We start from the raw sequence: 25750 nt of genomic DNA, 5'->3' as shown, positions 1-25750 counted from the left end.
TCAGCTCCGAAACGACTCGCGGGATTCCTGCTGGGCCTGGATAAGAGCCTGGAAACGGCGCTCTTGGTCCTCTCTCAGACTCAGCAGAGCCTGATGTTGTTGCTGATGAAGTCCCGCGAGCGATGCGATGACGTCCGCAAATGGCGATCCTGGCGGAGTCTGCATGTTGACGGCGGCTGCTCCTTTCTTCCCGGGTTTCGGCACCAATGTAAACTAGTTCGTTTCGAACTTGAAGAAAGGAGTCGGGGTCGGTGTGGCTGGGAAAGTAGTAAGACTTTATTTCTCTTTACTTCCGGGTTTCATACACTTCCGGTTCCTAAATAAACTGTTTCTATAATTCACAACAAACAGAGATTCTTTCTTGCTTCTCTGGCCACGTCTTGGGTCCTGTGCTGCAACTTTCCCAGCCGCTCTCTCTCGCCTCTCTGCCGATCCGTCGGTTCCTTTTGAAGCGTCTCCTCGCCAATTACTATAACAAGAAGCAGGTGATTTCACTAAGTGGTTGATCTGCCTACTTACCGTCTTTCTCCCAACTCTCTCTCTCCCCGCAGACCGTGCTGAACCACGCCCACCTCTCCACAACTGTAATGCATTATGTTCTGGATATAAATAATGAGACTTTTAGCTCTTGAAAGCTTGTTGAAAGCTTTCCAGTGTAAGTTATACTATTACTTTTTAAGGTTATATCTTTAATTTTTCTATGTTTGGCAAAAATGTATTTGTCTTTTGTTTTTGTTTTTTGGGTACAGCTGATTTGATACAATACAAATAAAACATAATAAAAATATAAATCTGACTTGATTTAGTTGAAACATTAAGTGTTACACATTTTATTGGTGAAAACTACATAGTCATGTTATTGTACATGCTTTTTATCACATAATTAATGTAACAGTTCAACGTCTGCACATCCTCATCACCGGACTACACTTCCTCTAATCCCTAGCATCCATCTCAACTGATCCACATCACTGAACATTAGTTGTTAATCCATATCACCTGTATATCACTCATTATCTGTTGTATAAAAGTTCTCCCCTTCCTCGTGTTGTTTGTCCAGTATTGTAAATGTATGTGCTTTCCTGTAGCTCAGTGGTAAGAGCATTGGGACAACAACGTAAGGTTGTGGGTTCGATCCCAGGGGATTGCAAATACCTATGTATAATGTATAGAATAAAGCAATGTAAGTCGCTTTGGATAAAAGCGTCTGCCAAATGCGTAAATGTAATGTATGGTTATGGTTTGGTGCTTACCCCTATTTCTATGTGGATTAAGAAAAATACGTTTTGATTACCTTCTTGTTGTGAGTATTCCCTGCACATCCCGTGACAATTAGAAACACCACATTAATTTTATGTTTGTGTAACCGGATCTACTCGCCCCCTAAAAACAGGTCGGTCTGGTATGGGAGTCGGATGCTCTAACGAGTAAACTAAAGACCGCAGCCTTTAGCGTCTGTTGGTAGAGTGCCTCATGAGGTCGGGGAGTGAGGTTTACACACTGCACAGATCTTCACTAGCTGGCCTCTTTTACATTTGCACTTGTTAAGTGTGCTATGGATTAATGAGAGGTATATAATGAGAGTATATTAATAGCACCATAAAGTTGTAATTACCATTACAAAACTTTTCACAAAGCAAAGCAGTATAAATCATATTTATGTTTTCTTTGTGAATGTTGATTGTAGTGTTTAGTTTGTATAGATTTAGAACACTGATCATCAAAATAGTGATACTGCTTGCCAGAAATACTGCATATAGCCAGTTTATGAGATGACAGGTTTACACTGTAATATCGCATTTCCAAGATGTGATAGTGATAAAACAATAACACATAAATGTAACAACTAATACATATTTTGTCTTTGGTTACATTGCTTGGTCTTCATACTAATTAGGTAATATTTTATTATATATTAAATATCTGTGGTATCTCTTACATCAAACACAGCTTACAAAACTTTCACTATACGATTAAAGGCATACTAAATATTTGTAAGACAATGATGCATGTGCATGCATGCATAGACATATACACATGTCTAAAGTAATATCATGTAACAAGATAAGATGTCAAGAGAAATAAAAGGGGATTATATGTGAGTTCTGACTAAATACAATGTAGTAAAGGAAGAAGGAAAAGATTTACCACAGAAATTCAGCAAAATGAAATATGTCAACATGTAATGACTAATTGCTGTATTATGAAATGTTGGGGTTTCTTTTCATAATGCTACTTTTTCCTTGTCGATAAAAATATACAGATATATATCAATAAAGCGTAAAAAAATCCAGATCTTGTGCAACACATACAAACACTTTCATACTCACCTGGTAATAATTGGCAAAATTCTTTAGAAAAAATCTCTCATGATGTTGCGCAAACTTGTCGGTATCAATTTGATAGCTTTTTATTAAAACCTATTTTCTTCCTGATTTATATTAATCAAATGTTAATTCCTCTTTTTGATTGGTTTTAATGGTAGAATGGTATGTTGTAGTGCTTAACCTGGTGAGCCTGGTCTATTGAAGTCAGTCTCTCTTAGACACTGGGGAGAGAGGAGGGTGCCAGGGTGTTAAACCTAGTGTCTGTTTTGCTGCATCAGAAGATGTTTTGTTTATAGTCAGTGTAAATAAGTGGGTACCTTGAAGCCTGATGTTCATAATTAAATAGTTTTTTTTATTTAATAATTCAGCTTTAAAAATACCAATTGATCAAGGTCTTAGTGCGTTCCCTTTAAACCTTAGGCTGCACCCATGTAACCCCACTTGTGGTCTTTGCCACTTAAGACAAGTGCACGTGACAGGAAGTAAGAGCGCAAGTCTGTCCAATATCTTAAAAACACCAAAGTGCAGTGCCCTTAGCGCACTCTAAAACCACACTGTTTTGAATACCTCTTCCGAGTGGTATTAGTGGACAGTAAAGAAGTAAATTTACCGGAGTAATGTACTTAAGTACACTTTTGATTATCTCTACTTAACTTGAGTATTACTTTTCTGATTACTTGTGACTTTAACTACATTTGACAGACAAATATCATATGTTTTACACCACAACATTGATAAGAAGGTCCAAAACTAGAAAGTTCTTTCTATGTTAGCGGGTTTTCCGGTGTGCGTAATTTTTCTGGCTTGCGTAAATTTTCCAGGCTACCTTTGATTGAACATTTGGCTGATTTTTTTTTACACAAATCTGGCAACCCTGTGATCTTGCCCGCTAAACTAATGTAAACGTCAGTGCAACTACACAGCTGAAAGCGCTCTAAAAAAGCAAATAGAACAATAAAATACGAAAAACACACATGTTAAAGTGTGGTGTTGTAATCATATGTGGGTTCAACTATTTGTGATGCATTGCTTAGAACGAACGCTACGATCAGTCAAAGATTATAGAAAACACTGTCATGAAAATTATCGGCATAACGGCTAAAGGGTAAATAGACATACAATACACATTGAGCTATGTGACTAGGGATGGGTACCGAAACTCGGTACTTTATCGGTCTCGGGGCTAAATTGTGAAAGACCGAAGTATCGATAAGCCCTGACGTTAACGGTCCTGCTATCGGTACTTGCGAAATTAAGAAAAACATTTCCTATTTATTATTGCTAAATAAACGTTACATAGCATTTTAACTGACCAGCCATTTCTAATTTGAGATAATATTTAAGACATTTACCTGCATTTTCGTTATTCGCAATCTCGCACCGCACGTAAAATGTACGTCTGTTCCACACTACACGGAGCTCGCGCGCACACAACACGAAAGCTCGCGCATATAATAGTGACGATGGCGGAGAGAAACAAACGTTCTAAAGTCTGGCTATATTTCAAGCGAGTAGACACAGATAATGCTCGTTGCAATAAGTGCAACAAGACTTTTGCTTGTAAGAGTGGTAACACAAGTATTCTGTCTAAACATATCTCTAAAGTGCATTATGTGCAGACAGAGAGATGCAAAGTTTTCGACTGCCTGCAAACTAATAGTTCGTCATCCACGTCCTCAGGTGCGTATGCTAGCCCAGCAGTCTTTCTAAATAACACAGACAGAATTTAAACATTGCATAAGGTTTCTTTAAATTATTATGTAATAATTGTATAAACACACATCACATAAAAAATAGCCTACATATAAATCTTTAGAGTTTTTTTTTCTGCAGTAGCCTAAATAAATCTTAAACTTAAAAACCGCTTTCACAGTACTGAATTTAAAATGGATGAATAATAATAAATTATGCTTAAGAAATTATAAAGCAGAGCTTACCTAAAAAATTAATTTGTAGCGATGAAATACATAAACTTTTTTGTGTTCATGTAAATTGCAAGAGGTTCCAAACCTGTATAACGTTTAAGCCCAAACAGAGTTAACTACATTGTAATTTATGTGAATGTAAAGCTGCAGTTACAGTGAACCAAGCCACTCCAGCATCTGGTCCAAACAAAAGAGAATTCCAAAGCCCCTTCACACTGAGCAGCATGTGTGTGTGTTTGTGTGTTTATACATATTATGTCCCTATTTATCATAAGTATTAAATGCACAAACACACAAATGAAGGAAATATGTGCTGCACTACACACATCATCACAAAAGAGAAGATCTCCAGCCACAACACATAATTGGAAAACCATTTCTTTATTATTATTCTTAAACAAAAACAACAAAAAACATAAACAAATTTAGGACCACATGCATTTTATCTAAATTCTCTATGAATAATAGGCGGGTATCATTCATCTTTTACCTGCATTAAGATATGTTAGGTCAACGAATGTAAAGAATACGAATGTTTTAAATAGTGAAAAAAAACTCCAGCTTTAGTTTCGTCTTTCATAAAAAAAAAACGCAACAAAAAGTACCGATAAGAGTACCGTTAAAGTACCGGACCGATAAGTGGTACCGATAAAAGTAGTAGTACCGTTAAAACCTTAACCATACCCATCCCTATATGTGACAGAGAAAATGGAAATGCAAAGTTCCGTTTCTGGCGGTCTCTCAACGTTGTGTCGAGCCGACAGATGGGGTTCGCCCTTGAGAACCAATCAACTCTGATTACTATAGAAAAGCCCAATGAAACTTGGCGAATGAAATTTGCATGCCGGTCTCTGCCCCCAGATATCAGGTATAAAATGGCCCTCCCCCCAAGGGGGGTCGAGCTCCGGAGGAAGCAGAGGTTGAGATGTCAGCCATGCTTACCCGGGCAGCCACGAGTATTGGGTTGCAGTGTACGCCACTGCCTCCTCCCCAACGCTCGCGGCTGGATACGTGGTTCCTGGGGTCGGAGGGCTGTGCCAAACCGCGCCCACCCCCGGTGCCATTTTTCCCGGAGGTGCATGAGGAGCTGTGTAAGACTTGGAGCGCTCCACTCACGGCTCGCTCCAGTCAAACCAGCTCCAGCTCCCTCACTTCCCTCGATGGTGGGGCAGCTAAAGGCTACGTCGATATCTCCCAGGTGGAACGTGCGGTTGCGGTGCACCTGTGCCTGCAGACTGCTGCCACCTGGAGAAATCGGCCACGCCTACCATCCAAAGGGTGTAAGACTTTGGCATCACTGGTGTCGAAGGCTTACGCTGCCACGGGCCAAGCTGTCTCCTCTCTTCACACCATGGCCATCCTGCAGATCCAAGCTCCACGAGGTTAATGCCTACCCGGGTATAATGCAGGATCTCCTTGCCGCCACTGACCTGGCTCTACGGCGACCAAGGTGACGGCAAGGGCCCGGGGTCGGACGAAGTATACGCTAGTGGTCCAGCAGAGACACCTCTGGCTGAACCTTGCGCAGATGAGTGACACCAAGAAAGTCCGCTTTCTCGATCCACCCATCTCGCAGGGTGGGCTGCTTGTTGACACCATCATGGACTTTGTTTAGCAGTTCTCGATGGTGAAGAAGCAGACAGTGGCGATTAGCCACATTCTACCGCGCTGCGACTCGGCCGCCCAGAGGCCTGCGAGATCTCGCACGACGTCTGCTTCCCAGCAGCCCAGGACCCCTTCGACATCGGCTCCGGTTCCTGTGCCCCTAGCACAGGTGGCAACCCGGAAGCAGAAGTCGAGGGGGAAACCTCCACCGACCCCAGGGAGAACTTTGCAGCCAATCCCACACTCTACTGGACTGTGCTCGGCAATCCGACCTCACGTCTTGGCGAGGTGTGAGGTCGAACAAACACGACATTAGCCACCACTCTCAAACCGACAGTGCGTGCAGCTGTTCCGCCAGGCAGGTTAGTCGGTGGAGCCAACCTTCCCTCCGGGGTCACCCCGCGAGACGTGGTTAGCTCCGCCAGCCGACGAACCCCCCGTGGGAATGGTAAAGCATACCGTCCCCGCTGCCCACACTGACTCGGTGGCTACTGAGGACGGTCCGTCTTGGCTACTCAATCCAGTTCGCCAAAAACCCTGCCAAGTTTGGGGCATCCTCTCCACCTCTGTCAGAGGCAGGGAAGCCTCCTTACTCCGGGCAGAGGTCGCCACCCTTCGGGCGAATCAGACATCGAGTTCGTCCCTCAAGCCAAGATGTTAAGTGGGTTTAACAGCCTGTACTTCATCATTCCTAAGAGAGACTGCGGTCGCGCCCCATTCTAGATCTGCGTAGCCTGAACAAGCATCTTCAAAAGCTGCCGTTCAGGTCGATCACTCAGAGGAGCATCCTGACATCCAACCTGATGGACGCTTACTTTCATGTCTCGATCCTCCCTCAACACAAGCCGTTCCTACGGTTCGCGTTTGAGGGGCGGGCATATCTCAACTCAACTCAACTCAACTTTATTTATATAGCGCTTTTTACAATTTTCATTGTTACAAAGCAGCTGTACATGAGACACATTGAATACAAGTATGAATTCTAAAGCAGCCCCCCCGGCCAGGCAGATAGTGCAAAACAATATGCAAACGGTGGTGAGGAACCCAAAACTCCCATTGAGAAAAAAAACCTCAGGGGAACCCAGGCCCAACCAGGGGATTCCAGTTCCCCTCTGGCAAAAGCTGCTGCCTCTGCACAAGCTCAACAGTGCTTGCACAACAAGGCTTAATAAAAATATAAAAATTAAGGATTTAAGGTTATCATTAACAATCTAATAGCATTTGAAATGTTGTAGGAAAAACAAAGTTGTCGAGTCCTTTATCTAGCTCTATCCTCTTAGCTCTTGTCAGGTCACCGCTTCCCATTCTCAGCTCTGCCATCAGGTCTGGGCATGAACTGCATCCTGCGGTAACCTTGGAACAAAAAGACAAGACTGGCTGAGAGTAGAGTACTGTTCTGCACTCTTTGATGCAACAAGTACATCATTTTGTTGTTGGATGTGTTCCTGGTTCCGGTTGATCTAAATAATGCAGCCTAAATCCTTTGAGGATTAATATTATGGAAGTGTAGTGTATGCAAGATTAAAAAGATGAGTCTTTAGTCTAGATTTAAACTGACAGAGTGTGTCTGCTTCCCGGACCGTGCACGGAAGAATATTCCAAAGTTTAGGCGCTAGATAAGAAAAGGATCTACCACCTGCACTTGATTTTGAAATTCTAGGTATTACTAACTGACAGGACGCCTGAGAGCGTAATGTATGTGGAGGTCTGTATTACAATAGAAGTTCATTCAAATACTGCGGCGCTAGACCATGTAGGGCTTTATAGGTAATAAGCAAGATCTTAAAGTTAATGCGATGCTTTATAGGTAACCAGTGCAAGGTTGACAGAACCGGGGTTATATGCTCATACTTTTTTGTACGTGTAAGAACTCGAGCTGCCGCGTTTTGAACCAGTTGAAGTTTTTGTAATAGGCCCGCAGGGCAACCACCTAGAAGTGCATTACAGTAATCTAGTCTTGATGTCATGAATGCATGAATTAATTTCTCTGCATCTGACAGTGACAGCATATGACGTAATTTGGATATATTCTTAAAATGGAAAAATGCAATTTTACAGGTGTTGGCGACATGGCTTTCAAATTACAGAGTACTATCGAATACAACGCCAAGATTCTTAGCTGATGATGAGGATTTTATGGGGCATCCGTCAATCGTTAAGCAGTATTCTTGTTTGTTACGCATAGCAGTTTTCAGTCCAGTAAGTAACACTTCTGTTTTGTCTGAGTTTAGTATTAAAAAATTGTTACTCATCCACATTTTTAAGTCAACTATGCAATCCTTTATTCGATGGAACTGCTGGGTTTCATGAGGCTTCGAGGAAATATAAAGTTGAGTATCATCAGCATAACAGTGAAAGCTAAATCCGTGTCGCTTTATTATATCTCCTAGAGGTAGCATGTATAATGCGAAGAGCAGAAGCCCCAAGACTGAGCCCTGTGGTACACCGTACTGGACTTGTGATTTGCGGGACACCTCATTGTTTATTGCTACAAATTGAAAACGGTCGGATAAATAAGACTCAAACCATTTCAATGCTATTCCGTTAATGCCGACGTAATTTTCGAGTCTATGTAGAAGTATGCTGTGTTCAATGGTGTCAAATGCAGCACTGAGGTCTAGCAGCACCAATAATGAAATACAGCCACGGTCAGACGTTAAAAGCAGATCATTTGTAACTCTGATCAAAGCAGTCTCTGTACTGTGACATGCTCGAAATCCAGACTGGAATTCATCATTAATGTCATTCCTTTGGAGGAAGGAGCATAATTAAGTTGAAACTACTTTTTCCAGAACTTTAGATATAAAAGGTAAATTCGATATAGGCCTGTAATTCCCTAGTTCTTTAGGGTTGAGTTTGGTTTTTTTGAAAAGAGGCCTTATAACAGCCAACTTAAATGCTTTAGGCACATGCCCTAATGTCAGAGATGAGTTAATAATACTGAGAAGAGGATCTATAATTTCTGGGAGCATTTCTTTCAGTAGTTTTGTAGGTATAGGGTCTAGCATGCATGTTGTTGATTAAGATGATCTAATGATTTTAGACAGTTCATCGTGATCTACTGTAGAAAATAATTGCAATTTCTCGTTAGGGGTGCTGTAGTTTGTTCAGCGGATTTCACTACAGGTTGCATTGTTATAATTTTTTCTCTTATATCTTGGATTTTACTCGAGAAGTAGTTCATAAATTCATCACTGTTATGCTGATAATCAGAATCTGACGTCGATGACGACTTATTATTTGTTAATTTAGCCACGGTGTTAAATAAAAACCTAGGGTTGTGATGGTTTTCCTCTATTAGTGTTGAAAAGTAGGCGGATCTAGACGTTTTTATGGCATTCCTGTAATTTCGAGTACTATCCTTCCATGCTATACGAAATACCTCTAAATTAGTTTTCTTAAAGTTGCGCTCCATTTTCCGGGACGCTTTTTTTAGAGTCTGAGTGTGGTCATTATACCACGGTGTTGGGCTGCTATTTTTAATTTTCTTTAAACGCAGAGGAGCAACTGTGTCTAATATTTCCGAGAAAGTAGAGTTAAAATTTTCAATAGTAGTGTCAAAATCGTCAACGTTTTTAATCATGCTAGATATTTTAGACAATTCAGGCAGATTATCGAGAAACGCATCTTTGGTAGTTGAAGTAATCGTTCTACCATATTTGTAACAAGGAGTTTGATTTGCAGCCTTAGGCCAGTGAAGCAAACATAATATCAGATAATGATCCGAAATATCTTCACTCTGCTGAACAATTTTAACATCGTCCACATTTATACCATAAGAAAGTATTAAATCTAAAGTATGATTACGAAGGTGAGTGGGTCCTGACACATGTTGACTAACGCCCATGGAGTTAAGAGTGTCTTTGAAAGCTAGTCCCAAGGCATCTGTATCATTGTCTACATGGATATTAAAGTCACCGACGACAAGGACTCTATCTGCGGCCAGTACTAGTTCTGATAAGAACCCACCAAAATCTTTAATAAAATCTGTGTGGTGCCCTGGAGGCCTATATACAATAGCTAGAATAAATTTTAAAAATGTTTTGTCCTTAGTATTAGGTGTCGATACGTGAAGTACCATGACTTCAAAAGAATTGTATTTAAAATTAGACTTCTGAGAGGTGATAATAATTATTGTAAAGTGCAGCGACACCTCCCCCTCTACCTTTTAGACGAGGCTCGTGTTTATAGTAATAATCCTGGGGAACGGATTCATTTAGAGTAATATAATCATCTGGCTTTAGCCATGTTTCTGTCAAACAAAGCATGTCTATTATATGATCGGTTATCAAATCGTTAACAAAAAGTGCTTTATTTGAGAGAGATCTCATATTAAGCAAACCGAGTCGTAACAGTTGATTATCTGTATTTTGTTCATGTTTGATTTGTTTAACGTTTATTAAATTACTTTCAAGAGGTTTACGCAATATCTTATGTTTGCTAATCCGGGGGACAGACACAGTCTCTATTTTATGTTGTTTGTAAAAAGGGATTATTACATGTTGTAAATTTTGTGTGTTCTGTAACGTGAGACGGCAAGCAGACAGTTGGTTAAGCCATTCTGGGCCCTAGGTAGTCAGACTTTAGCATTATTAAGACTGTGTGCCAAATTTCTAGAGAGGAGGGAAACCCCATCCCAGGAGGGATGGAGACCATCTTGTTTCAAAAGGTCAGGTCTGCCCTCAAAACTCTTCCAGTTATTTATAAAATCTATATTATTCTGCAGGCACCACTAAAACAACCAACCATTTAGTGGTGATAATCTGCTATAAATCTCATCACCACGGTAAGCAGTAAGGGGGCCAGAGAATATTACAGTGTCTGACATCGTCTTTGCGAGCTCAAACACCTCTTTAATATTATCTTTAGTGATCTCCGATTGACGGAGTCTAACATCATTTGTGCCGACATGAATAACAATCTTACTGTATTTACGATTAGACTTGGCCAGCACATTTAAATTTGACTTGATGTCAGGCTCTCTGGCTCCCGGTAAACATTTGACTATGGTGGCTGGTGTCTCTATGTTAACGTTCCGGACAATAGAATCACCGATCACTAGGGCACTTTCAGCAGGTTTCTCAGTCGGTGCGTCACTGAGCGGGGCAAACCTGTTCGAGACTTTAATCGGAACGGTTGAGTGATGTTTTGTCCTGCGACTATGCCGTCTCACCGTCACAAAGTTTCCCTGCTGCAGGGGATTTTCAACAGGAACCGAGCTGTGTGCGCTAACATTGCTCGCATGTGTTTTCTGCAGTCCTAACACTCTTACTATCCTCAAATAAAGATTGGATGCGAGACTCTAATTCTAAGATCTTCTCCGTCAGCCTAACTACTTCCCTGCATTTATCACATGTAAAACCCTCGCCGCTGACAGAGAAGGCTAAGCTAAACATATGACATGAGGTGCAAGTAACAACAATAGGAATAGAAGCCATAACTCACCGGGTATGAAGTGCAATCCTAATTTACCAAGGTTGCTTGATGAGTCTTAGTATATACACTTAGAAAGAGAAACAGTTAGCACACAAGACAAATAGGGGGAGATGATATTCCACAATGTAAACAGAAGGCAAGCTAACACGCTAATATGCTAGCGGCGTTACGCTTCAATTAATATAGATTTAGAAAATAAAGTTATAAATAATTTGGCAACGACAATGATAGGCAACTATAGTAAAATACACTAATATTAAGACCAGGAACAAATGTGAGGTGAAGCAAGTGTCAGAGGATACAAACTAGCCGCCGGCAGCGATGCAATCAGAAACCGGACCGGATTAAATGATTAATTGTACATATCAGTACAGAGTCCTCCCTTTAGGTCTGTCCCTGTCCCCACGGGTCTTCACGAAGATCGGGTCTTCCATCTCCCGCTTGGTACTCCCTGTACGAGATCCTCCTCGGCACAGATGCCCTTGCGCATAGCTGGCCAAGGGACAAGCAGAAGTACTTCACAAGGTTTTACGACCTTCGCGTAAACCCGGTGTCAGCTCATGTCTTGCCTGCGAAAGCACCTTCCCACCCTCCAGCAAGTTGGGTCAGTGGGGAAACACACGGGGAAACACTGTTTGGTTGAATTTAGTCTCCGTCAGGCCTTGTTGTTACGTTACAACGTTGAGATGGTCAGTGTTATAAATTCGGTGGTTTTCCTTTGAAATCATGGTCGCGGAGCGAATGAGTTTCAATCATAAAACAAACCAAAACTACAATCACCTAAAGGATTATTAGGAACATCTGCTCAATTTCTCATTAATGCAATTATGGTGGTGGTGTGATGGTGTGGGGGATGTTTTCTTGGCACACTTTAGGCCCCTTAGTGCCAATTGGACATCGTTTAAATGCCACGGCCTACCTGAGCATTGTTTCTAACCATGTCCATCCCTTTATGACCACCATGTACACATCCTGTGATGGCTACTTCCAGCAGGATAATGCACCATGTCACTAAGCTCGAATCATTTCAAATTGGTTTCTTGAACATGACAATGAGTTCCCTGTACTAAAATGCCCCTCACAGTCACCAGATCTCAACCCAATAGAGCATCTTTGGGATGTGGTGGAACGGGAGCTTCTTGCATCCCACAAATCTCCATCAACTGCAAGATGCTATCCTATCAATATGGGCCAACATTTCTGAAGAATGCTTTCAGCACCTTGTTGAATCAATGCCACGTAGAATTAAGGCAGTTCTGAAGGCGAAAGGGGGTCAAACACAGTATTAGTATGGTGTCCCTAATAATCCTTTAGGTGAGTGTAAGTGAATGGGCGGTGTGCCGTCAATTGGCGCCATGCATAAACAAGCAGAAGGACAAGCACACTTCAGACAAACAAGCTGCTCTGTCTAGTGCTCTTGCAAACTGTATCGCACCCGTAGGACCTCGCAGCACGTTGAGAGTAATTTGAAAGCCTACAGAGCATTCTGCCCTCGCGGTGCTTCAATGTCATACTCATGGGTCTGTGCGGCACCGAACGGTGTGAAAACACACCTCTTGTTTAGACGACATATAGGATCACGATCCTGGTAAAAGTGGATTGAGGACTCCTTCAAGATCGTTTCAGATTTAAGATGGTCAAATCGCACACCCCTTTGTCCTTATCAAAATGCAACATTTTATCGAGTTAGGAACGAAAACTTCAGTCTATTTGTTTTACACACATCTCGTTCTCTTTCCTGATGGCAGCAGCTGGTACTCCCTAAAATGGGGATGTTCGTGATCTGCACTGATATTTGGTTTTCTCATCACTGCCGTTTTTATAAAGTCTACATGGTCTTATATTTTTTTATTCTAACAATTTTCATTATTGTTTTGCAGACATGATTCAATCGTCTTCTTTTGAACAAACAAGTTCGAAACCAGGCTGTGATGTTTCTATACATTAAAGGCTGGTGGTTACAATTTCATACAAGTATTATTTTAGGCTGCAGGTACTTCATGACGGGACTCCAGCTGTGGATTTTAATGAGAATATTTCTTGCCGTAATTCCTCATGGAATCATTTCATACATATGTTCAAATGCCCTCCGAGTTTTGGTAGAATGAAAGCGTTAAGTTAAACTCTGAAGTCTCAGCAAACTCAAGTCACTATCAAGGTATTTTTCATGCATATACTGGTGGTGTGGTCTTTTCTCATTTATTACTCTCGATCACGTTCTATCACTCAGCCACTGTAGTTTTCGTATGTGGTTTCATCTCAATGCCATGGCCTATCAAGGCCTTCGTTTATTGTTGCGGCCTATCAAGCCTTTTTGTATATTTGCTCTGGCCTATCAAAGCCTTCGTTTCCATATCGTGGTCTATAGAAGCTTTCGTTACTACGTCATGGTTATCGAGGCCTTCACAACCTTGTTGCGGACTATTGAGGCCTTTGTCTTAAGTAGTGGCCTATTGTGGTTTAATTTCCATGGGACATTCAAACACTCCTTTATTAGCAACCGTACCCCCTTTACGGTTTCACTCCTGCAATTTTAAACACAATGAAGCGCTCTTTCACTAAGTATCATGGTATTATGTAGCTTCACTCATGATTCGGCAGGTTTTATGATTATCAAGTATTTTCATGCATCTACTGGTATTGGTGGTGTCTCGTTTTCTCATTTATTATTTTCCAATCACGTTCTATTACTAGTCACTGCAGTCTTCCACATGCAGGTACCGAGGCTCCATCTTAATGTCATGGCCTATCAAAGTCTTAGTCTATTGTTGCGGCCCTTTCGAGGCCTTCATCTCCATGTTGTGGCCTATCAAGGCCTTCACCACCACAATGCGGCCTATCAAGGCTTTTGTCTCTCTACTGCCTATCGAGGCCTTCATCACTGCTAAAGCCTATCGAGGCTGCTGTCGTACGTAGTGGACTATTGTGGCTATGATCTCCATGGGATATTTCGAGCAGTCCTCTATTGGCAACTGTATCCATATGCAGGGTTTCAACTGCAGCTATCACGTTGATGGGCAGATGGTCTTCCTCAGCATTTGAATCCTACATAAGACTGATTTCAAAATCATCCTCGATGCTCAGCAAGCTCTATCAAGTCTCAATCAAGGTATTTTCATTTTTCATACATATATATATATATATATATATATATATATATTTATATATATATTAGTGGTGGGCCGTTAACGGCGTTAACGTGCTGCGTTAACGTGAGACTCTTATCGCGCAAAAAAAAAATGTTGCCGTTAATCTATTCTCAAAGTTGGGTTGGGAGCTGGGTCTATACTACGCAAGCTATGATGACTTTCACCTTGATATTTTAGCGCGGATGTATACCTAGCTGAATTGCACCGTACAGGGCGAGAACGAGATTTTTCAACTCGCGTGATTCGCGCCATTCGCGTCATTTGCGCCTCATCATCTCATGACCAGGGCTTCATTCGCGTGATTCGCGCCACAAGTAGGTCTATCGCGTCTTTGCATTGATTTAACATGTAAATCACTCCCGCTTGACGCGCCATTCGTGTTTGGTCTGAACACAACATAAAGTTACTATGAAATTACCACATCAAACGTGACGTGCTAACATGGATGCAGCTTTGAAGCCGCCGGGTTGCTTCAGGGATTTTTTTTTTTTAGAAGCTTCACAATGGAAACATCAACAAGACTAAGGTTGTTTGCACCTTGTGCAATGCGGAATTGGTTTAAAAAAAAAAACTTTCACTCAACAGGTAGTGGTCTAGCTTTAGTTGAAACCAGTAAATTTGTAATGGCTCCTGTATGACATATCGCTTGTTGCTCCCTCACTCTTTGTAAATTGCTTTGGATAAAAGCGTCTGCTAAATGACTAAATGTAAATGTACTGTAGGAGCTTTTCTCAAGTACCACCTAAACGCAAAGCATCCCTTAGCTAATGCGGAAGTAAACACAAGTACATCTTATTGAACATAATTTATTTTCATCACTAATTTTCATAGTAGAACAGCTTTCTCAAGCAGTTTGTGATGCATTTTGGAAACAGGAGATGAGCCCCTGGTCTAATGCGCCACCTGGCTTGAGACACCCGTTCTCAAAGACTTAGTTTTAGTCATTATTTAGGTAGCACACATATTCTGAATGCCTTCGGCAGAATTCAAATGAGCCATTTTATTTTAGATGAATCTAGATTAATTCCAAGATTAATCTAGATTAATTCCAAGATTAATCTAGATTAATTCCAAGATTAATCTAGATTAAAAAAATTGAATCTATGCCCACCACTAATATATATATATATATATATATATATATATATATATATATATTCACAATATATATATATATATATATATATATATTCACAATATATATATATATTCACAATATATATATTCACAATATATATATATATATATATATATATATATATATATATATATTATACAGCTGGTGGCGTTTTGCTTCTCATCAATACCATTTGATCAAATTGTCAAATAGGGCCTATCGATGCCTCAGTCTCCATATCATGCCCTATCGTGGCCTCTGTCTTCATGTTGTGGCCTATCGAGGCCGTCGTCTCAATGTCGCGGCCTATCAAGGCCTTAGTCTCAATGTTGTGGCCTATCAAGGCCGTCGTCTCCATGTTGTAGCCTATCTAGGCTTGTCTGAATGTTTTGGCCTATCGAGGCCTTTATCACCACATCGTGGCCTATCAAGGCTCAGTTTATGTTACGGCCTTTCAAGGCATTTGTTACTGTCATGGCCTATCGAACACTCCTTTATTAGCAACCGTACCCCCTTTACGGTTTCACTCCTGCAATTTTAAACACAATGAAGCGCTCTTTCACTAAGTATCATGGTATTATGTAGCTTCACTCATGATTCGGCAGGTTTTATGATTATCAAGTATTTTCATGCATCTACTGGTATTGGTGGTGTCTCGTTTTCTCATTTATTATTTTCCAATCACGTTCTATTACTAGTCACTGCAGTCTTCCACATGCAGGTACCGAGGCTCCATCTTAATGTCATGGCCTATCAAAGTCTTAGTCTATTGTTGCGGCCCTTTCGAGGCCTTCATCTCCATGTTGTGGCCTATCAAGGCCTTCACCACCACAATGCGGCCTATCAAGGCTTTTGTCTCTCTACTGCCTATCGAGGCCTTCATCACTGCTAAAGCCTATCGAGGCTGCTGTCGTACGTAGTGGACTATTGTGGCTATGATCTCCATGGGATATTTCGAGCAGTCCTCTATTGGCAACTGTATCCATATGCAGGGTTTCAACTGCAGCTATCACGTTGATGGGCAGATGGTCTTCCTCAGCATTTGAATCCTACATAAGACTGATTTCAAAATCATCCTCGATGCTCAGCAAGCTCTATCAAGTCTCAATCAAGGTATTTTCATTTTTCATACATATATATATATATATATATATATATATTTATATATATATTAGTGGTGGGCCGTTAACGGCGTTAACGTGCTGCGTTAACGTGAGACTCTTATCGCGCAAAAAAAAAATGTTGCCGTTAATCTATTCTCAAAGTTGGGTTGGGAGCTGGGTCTATACTACGCAAGCTATGATGACTTTCACCTTGATATTTTAGCGCGGATGTATACCTAGCTGAATTGCACTGTACAGGGCGAGAACGAGATTTTTCAACTCGCGTGATTCGCGCCATTCGCGTCATTTGCGCCTCATCATCTCATGACCAGGGCTTCATTCGCGTGATTCGCGCCACAAGTAGGTCTATCGCGTCTTTGCATTGATTTAACATGTAAATCACTCCCGCTTGACGCGCCATTCGTGTTTGGTCTGAACACAACATAAAGTTACTATGAAATTACCACATCAAACGTGACGTGCTAACATGGATGCAGCTTTGAAGCCGCCGGGTTGCTTCAGGGATTTTTTTTTTTTAGAAGCTTCACAATGGAAACATCAACAAGACTAAGGTTGTTTGCACCTTGTGCAATGCGGAATTGGTTTAAAAAAAAAAACTTTCACTCAACAGGTAGTGGTCTAGCTTTAGTTGAAACCAGTAAATTTGTAATGGCTCCTGTATGACATATCGCTTGTTGCTCCCTCACTCTTTGTAAATTGCTTTGGATAAAAGCGTCTGCTAAATGACTAAATGTAAATGTACTGTAGGAGCTTTTCTCAAGTACCACCTAAACGCAAAGCATCCCTTAGCTAATGCGGAAGTAAACACAAGTACATCTTATTGAACATAATTTATTTTCATCACTAATTTTCATAGTAGAACAGCTTTCTCAAGCAGTTTGTGATGCATTTTGGAAACAGGAGATGAGCCCCTGGTCTAATGCGCCACCTGGCTTGAGACACCCGTTCTCAAAGACTTAGTTTTAGTCATTATTTAGGTAGCACACATATTCTGAATGCCTTCGGCAGAATTCAAATGAGCCATTTTATTTTAGATGAATCTAGATTAATTCCAAGATTAATCTAGATTAATTCCAAGATTAATCTAGATTAATTCCAAGATTAATCTAGATTAAAAAAATTGAATCTATGCCCACCACTAATATATATATATATATATATATATATATATATATTCACAATATATATATATATATATATATATATATATATATATATATTCACAATATATATATATATTCACAATATATATATATATATATATATATATATATATATATATTATACAGCTGGTGGCGTTTTGCTTCTCATCAATACCATTTGATCAAATTGTCAAATAGGGCCTATCGATGCCTCAGTCTCCATATCATGCCCTATCGTGGCCTCTGTCTTCATGTTGTGGCCTATCGAGGCCGTCGTCTCAATGTCGCGGCCTATCAAGGCCTTAGTCTCAATGTTGTGGCCTATCAAGGCCGTCGTCTCCATGTTGTAGCCTATCTAGGCTTGTCTGAATGTTTTGGCCTATCGAGGCCTTTATCACCACATCGTGGCCTATCAAGGCTCAGTTTATGTTACGGCCTTTCAAGGCATTTGTTACTGTCATGGCCTATCGAACACTCCTTTATTAGCAACCGTACCCCCTTTACGGTTTCACTCCTGCAATTTTAAACACAATGAAGCGCTCTTTCACTAAGTATCATGGTATTATGTAGCTTCACTCATGATTCGGCAGGTTTTATGATTATCAAGTATTTTCATGCATCTACTGGTATTGGTGGTGTCTCGTTTTCTCATTTATTATTTTCCAATCACGTTCTATTACTAGTCACTGCAGTCTTCCACATGCAGGTACCGAGGCTCCATCTTAATGTCATGGCCTATCAAAGTCTTAGTCTATTGTTGCGGCCCTTTCGAGGCCTTCATCTCCATGTTGTGGCCTATCAAGGCCTTCACCACCACAATGCGGCCTATCAAGGCTTTTGTCTCTCTACTGCCTATCGAGGCCTTCATCACTGCTAAAGCCTATCGAGGCTGCTGTCGTACGTAGTGGACTATTGTGGCTATGATCTCCATGGGATATTTCGAGCAGTCCTCTATTGGCAACTGTATCCATATGCAGGGTTTCAACTGCAGCTATCACGTTGATGGGCAGATGGTCTTCCTCAGCATTTGAATCCTACATAAGACTGATTTCAAAATCATCCTCGATGCTCAGCAAGCTCTATCAAGTCTCAATCAAGGTATTTTCATTTTTCATACATATATATATATATATATATATATATATTTATATATATATTAGTGGTGGGCCGTTAACGGCGTTAACGTGCTGCGTTAACGTGAGACTCTTATCGCGCAAAAAAAAAATGTTGCCGTTAATCTATTCTCAAAGTTGGGTTGGGAGCTGGGTCTATACTACGCAAGCTATGATGACTTTCACCTTGATATTTTAGCGCGGATGTATACCTAGCTGAATTGCACTGTACAGGGCGAGAACGAGATTTTTCAACTCGCGTGATTCGCGCCATTCGCGTCATTTGCGCCTCATCATCTCATGACCAGGGCTTCATTCGCGTGATTCGCGCCACAAGTAGGTCTATCGCGTCTTTGCATTGATTTAACATGTAAATCACTCCCGCTTGACGCGCCATTCGTGTTTGGTCTGAACACAACATAAAGTTACTATGAAATTACCACATCAAACGTGACGTGCTAACATGGATGCAGCTTTGAAGCCGCCGGGTTGCTTCAGGGATTTTTTTTTTTTAGAAGCTTCACAATGGAAACATCAACAAGACTAAGGTTGTTTGCACCTTGTGCAATGCGGAATTGGTTTAAAAAAAAAAACTTTCACTCAACAGGTAGTGGTCTAGCTTTAGTTGAAACCAGTAAATTTGTAATGGCTCCTGTATGACATATCGCTTGTTGCTCCCTCACTCTTTGTAAATTGCTTTGGATAAAAGCGTCTGCTAAATGACTAAATGTAAATGTACTGTAGGAGCTTTTCTCAAGTACCACCTAAACGCAAAGCATCCCTTAGCTAATGCGGAAGTAAACACAAGTACATCTTATTGAACATAATTTATTTTCATCACTAATTTTCATAGTAGAACAGCTTTCTCAAGCAGTTTGTGATGCATTTTGGAAACAGGAGATGAGCCCCTGGTCTAATGCGCCACCTGGCTTGAGACACCCGTTCTCAAAGACTTAGTTTTAGTCATTATTTAGGTAGCACACATATTCTGAATGCCTTCGGCAGAATTCAAATGAGCCATTTTATTTTAGATGAATCTAGATTAATTCCAAGATTAATCTAGATTAATTCCAAGATTAATCTAGATTAATTCCAAGATTAATCTAGATTAAAAAAATTGAATCTATGCCCACCACTAATATATATATATATATATATATATATATATATATATATATATATATATATATATATATTCACAATATATATATATATATATATATATATATATATATATTCACAATATATATATATATTCACAATATATATATTCACAATATATATATATATATATATATATATATATATATATATATATATATATTATACAGCTGGTGGCGTTTTGCTTCTCATCAATACCATTTGATCAAATTGTCAAATAGGGCCTATCGATGCCTCAGTCTCCATATCATGCCCTATCGTGGCCTCTGTCTTCATGTTGTGGCCTATCGAGGCCGTCGTCTCAATGTCGCGGCCTATCAAGGCCTTAGTCTCAATGTTGTGGCCTATCAAGGCCGTCGTCTCCATGTTGTAGCCTATCTAGGCTTGTCTGAATGTTTTGGCCTATCGAGGCCTTTATCACCACATCGTGGCCTATCAAGGCTCAGTTTATGTTACGGCCTTTCAAGGCATTTGTTACTGTCATGGCCTATCGAGGCCTTCCCCATAACGTTGTAGCCTATCAAGGCCACATTACTGCTACAGTCTATAGAAACCTCCATAACTATGTAGTGGCACATTGAGGCTTTGTCCCAATGTAAAGATCTATCGAGCCTAGTCTCAATTTGTGGCCTGTCGAGGCTTGTCGCAATGATTGTCTCCACACAATGAAGGTTCACTACATTATGACGAATTTTACAAGCTTCACTTGTCACTTCACTCGAACTACAAGGTTCGGTGGATTTTAAATTGATGTCTTACTAACATTTTTCTTAATCTCGTTATTCAGGAACCTCAAGAAACTTCAACCGATGGGTAGAAATTTCATCCTTAAAATCTTTGGGGGTAGGCCCTGCTTAAAGGCAAAGTACCTTTACAAGTACATACAGCTTATTTTCAACAATGTTTTATTTACAGTGTCTTGAATTGAATTGAATTGAATTGATTTAATTGAACACTTACCCTTTTCTTGATCCTTTCTTTTCTCATCTTCTTTCCTCTTCTTCCTCTTCTCTGCACCAGACTGATAGTGCCGCCTTTTCATTTTTAATCTTTGCACAGTTTAAAGCTCACGCACATGATGATTGACACTAACACAACGAGCAAGTAAATTAAATTTTCACGCACAGCAGGGGCCCCCTAGTGGCCACGGAGGCCCCATGCAACTGCCTATATCGCTTATTAGGTAGGGCCAGCACTGATATCACAACTCCAGTATTGAGCACCACAGGGTTCAGTTTTAGGGCCTCTGGTCTTTCCACTACACATGCTACCTCTAGGAGATATAATTAAGAGAAACAGAGTTAGCTTTCATTGCTATGCTTTTGATTCTCAAATCCTCACGAAACACAGCAGTTCAATAGATTAATGAAATGCATAGTCGATATAAAAACTGGATGACTAGTAACTTTTTATTGTTGAACTTGGACAAAACAGAAGTGTTACCGTTGGACCGAAATCGCCATAAAAAGTGTGCAAGACTGAAGGGAATTAGATTTTATAGGATTTATTATTTGTAATGTCTCAGGACTTTAATTTTGAAAAACAGCCACAGATAATCTGTTGGTTCATGTAATGTTCTTAATGCCTATAGAGGGTATGCATTAACGTTACTTTCCTACGTGAATATATCGGGACATGCCCTGGGACATGCTCCCCTGGGTGGCAAAACACCCAGCAAAATGGCTGAGGATAATAGGAGAAACCAAGCAACCGGGACTAAAACACGCAATTATTTGCTGAATTTACAAGCAGCTGAACTCCATGGTAATCCTTATGACTTCACTACAACTTACAAAGAAATAGTCTCGGTTACATATGTAACCTCCATTCCTTGATGGAGGGAACGAGACATTGTGTTTACAGAATGGGGTTTGAACTTGAGGACTTATCATCTCTGAATGATGTCCCCGTGGACAGTTTTTCCAGCAAAATCTCCAACACTGAAACAATCTGGCATTGAATTGGGTCTGCATGGTGTGCCATGCACCATCTGTCAAAAACGCTCCATCTAATGGCGTAGCGCCTTCTAGTGGATGGAGCCCTAGCACTTAGAATAGTCTCTACTACATCAGGCGGAAGCCCAGCACCTCTCAACTGGCGCCCTTCACAGGCCAGGCATGGAGGTTCCAGAGCTCGTTTCTGAAACACTGTCCCATGCGCCTGAGACAAAAGATCTCTCCTGATAGGGATTGATGTGCCAATCGAGAAGATGACCTCTCTAGATCGCTTGGGCTGGACGGCCATCTAAGACCGCACCCTAACCTGTGAAGGATTTACATTTACATTTTTAGGCATTTGGCAGACGCTTTATCCAAAGCGACTTACATTGCTTTATCCTATACATTTTACATAGGTATTTGCAATCCCCTGGGATCGAACCCACAACCTTGCGTTGTTAACGCAATGCTCTTACCACTGAGCTACAGGAAAGCTGTCGTAAGCATCTTGCGACGACAACACAGACCGAGAGTGGGACCTAAAGTCAGAAACCGAGTCAGAAACCTAAAGTCAGAAAGGTTGCAAAGCCCCTGGCGCGTCAGAGATCGAGAGTCAGAGATTGATCGTCATGAACCAGTCTTGACACTGAATTTGAGACACAAACATCTTGATTGTCAACATTTTGAACTTGAGCGTCTTCAGTTAGGGGTTCAATCCGCGAAGATCTAGAATTGGACGCAAACCCCCATCCTTCTTGGGAACTAGAAAATACCGGCTGTAATAGCCTGACTCTCTGTCTGATAGGGGAAAACTTTCTATGGCCCCTTTGTCAAACAGAGCTTGTTATTCTAGTGTCAACAGATGCGCTCGCTCCGGTTTGACCAAGTGGAGACCACACCGTTGAAATAAGGAGGGCGTTATGCAAATTGAAACCTGTAGCCCTTGGCTACAGTCCTTTCTACCCATGGAGAGATACTTAAATCACCAGTTGGACTCCATGGTAATCCTTATGGGTTCACTATGATTTACAAAGGAATAGTCGCGTTGTGTCGACAGAATAGGGTTTGAACTTGAGAACCTATCATCTCTGATTGTACTTTAAAAAGGCCAATGAACTTGGCGAATAGCATGTCAGTCTCTGCCTTGTGCATACGGGCATAAACAGAAGATGCCTTGCCCATTCATTCACCTTTTGGGCTGAAGAACCTGAGATGCATTCTCGATTGCTGCAGCGGACGGCGAAGTGTTGCAGCATGAAGGACACAAAATCTCTTTCGCTCCATCAAGGAAGAGAGGTTACATCCGTAACCGAGACGTTCCTTTTATGTTGGTCTCTCGATATTGTGACGACAGAATGGGTCCCTTTATGAAACGACACGGTGCTGAGCCGCGTCACGACTTCCATTGGAGAGACATTGACTGGCTTGGGCCAGTCACTATTAAGCGCTACCGTGAATCGTAACCTTCCAGTGGTTTAGTAACACTACATAGACGAACGCTTCTTCAGCTTGCTGGTGGCCCAGGCATCTGGTGCAGGTATAGTGCCCGTCAGGTTCGAGGACGAGGCGGTCAAATCCAAGATTACAGCGGCAAGACATGTCTGGCAACATAAGCACTCTGTAGGAAATTTTAGCTCTTTTAGAAAAAAATGCTCTTTTAGACACCTAGGTCCACAACCAAAATGGGGCGGAGACTGAGATGCCATGCCATTCGCCAAGTTCATTGGCCTTTTAAAAGTACAATCAGAGATAATAGGTTCTCAAACCCCATTCTGTCGACACAACATCGAGAGACAGATAGAAAGGGAACAGGTGTTCCTGGACACTGAAATGTTGCAGGGACTTGGGTTTCCTGATAATGTAACCAGTGTTTTGCCAATTACGGGGATGCTCTCTGGCATGCTCACTTTGGACGCATCTGTTAGAGGCAATGTCTGTAAGTACACAGAGTTAAACATAGTTTGTAATACATTTGAGAAGATTATTTTGACATTATATCATAATGTTTATTTTCTTAATGTTTGTCTTCATTGTCAACCAGCAGTTGTCACATTTGCAGTGCTGTAATGTCACATTTAGTGATTATCTTTTGTATTTTCAGTTTCACAGTAGAGTCACAAACTTTAGAAATGACTTGATGTCTGAGGCTGAGTTTTTGAGTCACTGTTTAAACTTGCTGGATAGTTAGATGCAAGAGAAGGCCACTACACGTGACAACCTAGAATGCATCACTAATAGCTTTAGAACGTCCCGGTATATAGAATATATTCAAGAAATGTTCTTCAATGATTGTGTTTGTTAACTGCAGGTGTTCATCATTAATGACTCAATAATCACTTCATTCTCTCATTAGCTTGTGTTTAACAGGGATAGATCTAAAATATTCTGTCAGGTGGGCGTGTTGAGAACCACTGCTATAAGGTTTCTTCCCCTGCGTTTTCTGTTGCATAGGTTAAAGCCGGTCTCATCAACATAAATGAAATCATGATGCTCTGCAGCAGCTTCTAATCCCATAACTCTCTGAAACAAGACAAAACATTGTAAGGAAGAATGAACAAATATAGGCAGTCCATAAGGACATATAGCTTACTTGTACATATTCACAGCGAAGTTGTTTCATTCTGTCAGAATTTTGTTCAAATGGTATTGTATGCTCTTGTTTGCTATGACCATATTCACTATGTGTTATTCCTGATCTGCTGTGAAGATGTACCTACCTCCTTAAAAGAAGAGTCATCTTTAAATCCTGCAATGAAAAGTTTATGTATAGTGTTAAAAGTAGAGTAGCATGTTACTGTTAAGGAGTAGGTTTTCTTACCTGTTCTCATTTTGAAATGTCTGTATGACAGTGGTGTATCAAGGTTCCTATAAACAGAAACAAGGAGGCGGGAACCGGCGAACATTAAACCAACTTTTAATAAAATAAATAAATAACAAAACGAAAGTAAAGTGCCTACAGCTCCCTCACGGTCGACTGCCAGCCACACAAACATAATAAAACATAACATTAAATCCAGGCCTGGTTCTTGTCCTTCCTACACTGCTGTTGCTCCTCCTTTTGTGCTTCCGGAGCTCCTCCGTGGGAGATGCGAGACTGGTGCAACGCGCAGCTGACGCTCATTGTCACTTGCATCAATCGCTCTGTTCGCTTACGGCCCTCGTTCCGCTCTGCTTGTCACAAGTGGCAACAATTTAGCGACTTAAGTCAGGCTGGACCCTCTACCCAGTCTCCCTGAAACTCACATGGTCAACCAAAGTGGCCTGGATCTCATTTGTAATTGTTCTCCTCTGTCCTAATCATTGTCTTACCCCTCGGCCTCATCATGGTTTTCTTCATAATCCGCCTGGTGCTGGTGTGGCGCCGTACAAGGAACCTGACTCTGAGGCCAGTGCTGAAGTGGCTGCATGTGCATCAACCCAAGCGGGATTACCCCTGTCAAGGACGCCACGTGTCCCAGGAGCCTCTGAAAGTCTGATCAGTTTCATCAAGTTCAGCACTGACTGCAGAAGCTCGTTGGTGAGACATGCTGCATAAGGGCAGAGTCTAGTTCCACACCGAGATAAGAGGAGCTCTCGCTGGGGAGAGCTTGCTCTTTTCCCGGTTAACCCGTAGGCCCAGACGGCCAATGTGCAGAAGCACAAGGTCCCTGTGACCGTTCGTGGAGACAGGGCCCGACCTAGTACTGATACACTCTTCCCGGGAACTCGACCGCAT

General features: G+C 41.2%; 1 pseudogene; it reads right to left on the bottom strand.

The window, feature by feature from the left end:
• LOC130432720 (uncharacterized) lies at positions 1-25750 on the bottom strand (annotated as a pseudogene).

The sequence above is a fragment of the Triplophysa dalaica genome, chromosome 12, assembly GCF_015846415.1.
Source record: "Triplophysa dalaica isolate WHDGS20190420 chromosome 12, ASM1584641v1, whole genome shotgun sequence".
In the NCBI taxonomy this organism is placed as follows: Eukaryota; Metazoa; Chordata; class Actinopteri; order Cypriniformes; family Nemacheilidae; genus Triplophysa; species Triplophysa dalaica.
The sequence above is the reverse complement of the archived record's forward strand: the minus strand, read 5'-3'. Positions and strand labels throughout refer to the sequence as shown.